Raw genomic sequence first — 5,653 nt, forward strand, 5'->3', positions numbered from 1 at the left:
CCCAAGCTTCAGCGCGTCCCTCAGCACGTAGTCCTGGACCTTGGAATGTGCCAGTCTGCAACACTCAGTCGGGGTCAACTCCTTCAGCTGGAAGATCAACAGGTTTCGGACCGCCCAGAGAGCGTCCTTCACCGAGTTGATGATCCTCCAGGCACAGTTGATGTACGTCTCGGTGTGCGTCCCGGGGAACAGGCCGTAGAGCACGGAGTCCCGCGTCACGGCGCTGCTTGGGACGAACCTCGACAAATACCACTGCACTCCTCTCCAGACTTCCTCTGCATAGGCACATTCCAGAAGGAGGTGTGTGACAGTCACGTTCCCCCCGCAGCGGCTTCGAGGGCAGCGTGCGGTGCGGCTGAGAGTCCGGGCATACATAAAGGATCTCACAGGCAGAGCCCTTCTCACCACCAGCCAAGCCATGGTGCTTGATGGTAAGTTCTGGCAATGAGGCATTCTGCCAAATGGCTTTGACAGTCTGCTCAGGGAACCGCTCGATAGGATCCGCCCTCTCCTTTCCCGAAGGGTCTCGAGGACACTACGTGCTGATCACTTCCTGATGGACTTGTGGTCAAAGGTGTTTTTGTTCATAAACTTCTCCACGAAGGATAGGTGATACGGAACGGTCCAACTACTCGGAGTGTTCCGCGGCAGTGAGGCCAGGCCCATCCTTCGCAACACCAGGACAGGTAGAACCTCAGTACGTAGTGACACTTGGTGTTTGCGTACCGGGAATCCACGCACAGCTTGATGCAGCCACACACAAAGGTGGCCATCAGGGTGACGGTGGCATTGGGTGTATTTTTTCCCCCGTTGCCCAGATCTTTGTACAGCGAGTCCCTTCGGACCCGTTCCATCTTTGATCTCCATATAAACTGAAAGATGGCCCGGTTCTGGGAATAGGCCAGACCTGTGCCATGTATAATAGCAATGACAGTGCCTCACACCTGATGACCAGGTTTTTTCCTGCAATGGAGAGCGACCGTAGCTTCCATCTGCCCAGCTTCTGTTTCACTTTGCTGATACGCTCCTCCCCCAAGACTTGGCGCACACCCCCCTGAACCAAATACCCAGCACCTTCAGGTGGTCGGTCCTGACGGTGAAGGGGATCGAGGATTGGTCGGCCCAGTTCCCGAAGAGCATGGCCTCGCACTTGCCTCGGTTTAACTTGGCCCCCGAGGCCCGTTCGAACTGGTCACAAATGCACACGTGTCTGCGCACGGACAGCGGATCCGAGCAGAAAACAGCGACGTCATCCATGTACAGGGAGGCCTTAACCTGTAGGCCCCCACTGCCAGGAATAGTCACCCCTCTCAGGCTCGCATCCTTCCTGATGGACTCGGCAAATGGCTCTATGCAGCACACAAACAAGGCAGGAGAGAGAGGGCAGCCCTGCCTGACTCCAGATCTGACTGGGAAGCTATCTGATTCCCACCCATTGATTGAGACTGCACTGACGATGTTGGTGTAGAGCAGTCTGATCCAATTGCAGATTCCCTCCCCAAAGCCCATTTGGAGAGAACATCTCTCATATACCTGTGTGATATCCTGTCAAAGGCTTTCTCCTGGTCCAGGCTGATGAGGCAGGCGTCCAACCCTCTGTCCTGCACGTAGGCGATCGTATCCCTGAGGAGTGCGAGACTCTCAGCGATCTTCCTGCCCGGTACAGCACAGGTTTGGTCGGGGTGAATCACCGACCCAGAGCAGACCTGACCCGGTTGGCGATGACCTTTGACAGAATTTTGTAATCCGCATTCAACAGTGAGATTGGTCTCCAATTTTTGAGTTCCTCCCCTCCCCCTTCCGCTTGTAGATGAGGGTGATGATGCCTTTCCTCATGGATTCACTCATGGTACCTGCCCGAAGCATACTGACATACACCTCCAGCAGGTCCTGGCCAATCCCAAAGAGCGGAATAGAGCTCGACCGGTAAGCCGTCACTTCCGGGAGTTTTATTCTTTTCGAAGGACTCATGAGTCTTGGTCAGCTCGTCCAGAGACAGCGGCTGGTCCAGCCTCTCGCGTGTTCTGTCGTCTAAGATCTCCGTGATAGAGGACAGGAACGACTGGGAGGCCGCGCTGTCGGTCGGCTTCGCGTCATTCAGACTGGCGTAGAAGGACTTACTGATCCTCATGACATCAGTCTGAGATGACGTTATCGAGCCGTCTTCTTCCTTCAGGCTTCTGAGCACGGAGCTCTCTTTGTGCACCTTCTGGAAGAAGAAACATGAGCACGTCTCGTCCTGCTCCACCAAGCGGACCCTGGACCGGAAAATTATCTTGGAAGCCTCCGAGACAAAGAGCGAGGCTTGCTGGCCCTTCACCTCCTTGAGGTCCTCCATGATACCGACCCCCATCGTCTGCAGCAGGAGCAGGTTCTGTATACTTTCCTGGAGCTGGGATAGTTTTCCCCGCCTCTCTCTCGCCTCCTGAACACCTTTGAGGATGAAGAACTTCTTGATGTTCCCCTTTCCTGTTTCCCACCAGTCCTCTGGGGACTCAAAGAGGGGCTTCACAGTTCTCCAACCTGCATAGTCCCTCTTGAGCTCTTCAATGTTTCCGGGGTCAACAGCTTTGTGTTCAGCTTCCACGTTCCCTTACCCGCCTGCTGCTTGTCCTGTAGGTGACAGTCGGCCAGCAGGAGGCAGTGGTTAGAGAAGAACACCGGCTTGATGTCGGTGGATCTGACCGAGAACGTTTGGGACACAAACAGGTAATCTATCCTTGAGCGGATAGACCCGTCTGCCCGTGACCAGGTGTATCTACGCTGTGCTCCGTCTGCAGGGGTGCTGAAGACTTCGTGCAGCTTGGCATCTTTTACTGTGTCCATCAGGGCTCTGGACGTGGCGTCCAGTTTACTGTCCCCCCCACCGGATCGTCCATCTGCATCAATGATACAGTTGAAGTCTCCGGCCAGAATGACCGCCTGGACGTAGCCAGCAACAGGGGAAGCTGCTGCAGGACGGCCAACCGTTCACTCTTACCCACTGGGGCGTACACATTAATCAGTCTCAGGGTAGCACTTAACTTAGAAACATCTTCTTCTTGAAAAAGAGTAATACATAGACCAAACGTGCAAATATTTCTGTGCATGTCAGTTCACAGTCTGCAACACCAGGGCTCTGTCTATGTCTGCAATCACCAGTCCTCCCATTGTTCGCACATTTTGCTTTAGGCTGTGTCTAAGAGCTTAATGTTAGAGGTGCACAACTCAAGTTAAATCAGTTGCTGCTGCCTCTCGGTATTATTCAAGCAGGTGTCCTACTTGTTGATATAATCACAGGGTTCAGTGAGTTTGTTGATGCTGGAATAAGCAGAAATTCCTCCAATGTTTGAACCATTCGGCAGAGCAGCTTATTCTTTTGCTTGAATTTCCTGAAGATTATCATCATTAAGTTCCGGGTTCTGGGGGAGCCCATTCTCCGATCTTCCCCACACAGATCAAAAAACACGTGACTGTGATATCTGCAGGACATGCAGCTTGCGGAGAGGAGCCAATGGCCTAGCGGTCGTATTGTTGGGCTGTGAATCTAGAGACCCAGCTGAAGTTCTGGTGTTCAAGTCCCACTACGGCAGATGGTGGGATTTGAATTCAATCCAGGGTGGAAAAAAGATCAGGAAGTAAGAATCAGATGATGATGATGATTGGAAAATCCCATTGGCTTCACTAATGTCCCTGTAGGGAAGGAACTGTGCTGTCCTTACCTGGAATGGCCGACATGTGACTCCTAACTGCCTTCTTATAATAAATGCCTCTCCAGTGACACTCACATCGTGTGAGTGAAAATGGTTTTGAAAAGTGATGCCTTCTCAGTGCAGTAACCCTACAGAGGGTGATATTTCATCACCAAGTCACCCTTTATTTACACATGAGTAGTCCTTGATGATAGTCCTGCTTCATACAGAGTCAGTCACCAGAGTGTAAGTATCCCTGATTCGTCACCTTTTTTATATCAGCCATGGTTCCCCGACTGGATCAGATTCACAGCCTCAGTCAGGGAACTCATATTCTATGAAGTCCCCCTGACTGACCTCATTCCAATCATTACACAAAGGCAGTCAAGCTGTCAGCTTCTTTTTAATTCATCTGTGAGATATGGGCATTGCTGCCTGGGTCCACCAGTTATTGTCCGTCCCTAGTTGCCCCTTGAGAAGGTGGTAGTGAGCTGTCTTCCTGAGCTGCTGCAGTCCATCTGCTGAGGTTGACCCACAATGCCCTTGGTGAGGGAATTCCAGAATTTTGTCCCAGCGACAGTGAAAGAATGGTGATATATTTCCAAGTCAGGATAGTGAGTGGCTGGAAGGGGAACTTGCAGGGGATGGTGTTCCCATGTATCTGTTACCCTTGCCCTTCTGGATGGAAGTGCTCCTGGGTTTGGAAGGTGCTGTCTAAGAACGTTTGGGGAATTTCTGCAGTGCATCTTGTAGAGGGTACACACTGCTGCTACTGTATCTTGATGGGAGAGGGAGTGAATGTTTGTGGATGTGGTGCCAATCAAATGGACTGCTTTGTTCTGGATGGTGTCAAACGTCTTGAGTGTTGTTGGGGCTGCTCCCATCCAGATAAGTGAGGAGTATTCCAACACATTTCTGAATTGTGCCTTGTAGATGGTGGACAGGCTTTGAGGAATCAGGAGGTGAGTTACTTGCTGCAGTGTTCCTCGCATCTGACCTGCTCTTGTAGCCACTGCGCTTGTGTGCCGAGTATTGGTGAATTTCTGATCTCTGGTTCTTTCGCGGTCTGCCTGAGCAGATCCTCCCAATTCCCTGCCTAAACCTCTGCCTCCCATTTTCCAGTTTGGAACCAAAGCGGATATTAGCAACAGCAGAAGCCATCAGTGTCTGGGGTGGGGGATAAGAGGAAACAGGTCAGAGAATGGCCTTGAGTAGGACTGAAACCAAAGTCAATGTATTCCCAAAGTAGGTAGAGAGTGTCCCTGGCTCACCCCTACACCTCCACCCTGCTTTTTAAATGGGGAGTAAAAAATGAGGTCTGCAGATGCTGGAGATCACAGCTGAAAATGCGTTGCTGGTTAAAGCACAGCAGGTTAGGCAGCATCTCAGGAATAGGGAATTTGACGTTTCGAGCATGAGCCCTTCATCAGGAATGAGGTCTGAGCAGGGGAAAAGGAATCGATGTCCTGTGATGAGCAGTAAATGCTTTCTGGGGAAATGGGAGAACCACGCACAGAACAGTGACCGAACTCGGAACTCTCTTGAGTTTCGGTTGAAATAGTTGCTTAAACGGGAGACGTGACCTAAAAAGCAGCCATCAGCTGTTTTTAACTCTAAGGAAAACTTGGCTGAGAGGCAGGAAACGAATAACTGGTTGTTTTTATTTCAGACTTGGGGAGGAAGTTTGTGGTGGAGATTCCCAGATGGAAGGGGGGAATTCAATTTCTGTTATTGAAAGCGGATGGACAGATGAAAAACAGCAATTAATAAAGAGGAAAATGCATTCGACTTTGTGACTAGGGGCTAGAAACATAGAATATAAGATCGAGTATTTGGTGACCATCTTGCTCAGCTGGGAGCTTGACAAGGCAACATTATTTGCAGTGGTGTCGAGTTGTGAGAGCTGGGACGCGGATAGAATATTCCTTTTCCTCAGGCAAAGATCCCTTTCATCTGGAGTAAGCGACCAGGGCGAAATGATC

Source organism: Hemiscyllium ocellatum, chromosome 38, assembly GCF_020745735.1.
Source record: "Hemiscyllium ocellatum isolate sHemOce1 chromosome 38, sHemOce1.pat.X.cur, whole genome shotgun sequence".
In the NCBI taxonomy this organism is placed as follows: Eukaryota; Metazoa; Chordata; class Chondrichthyes; order Orectolobiformes; family Hemiscylliidae; genus Hemiscyllium; species Hemiscyllium ocellatum.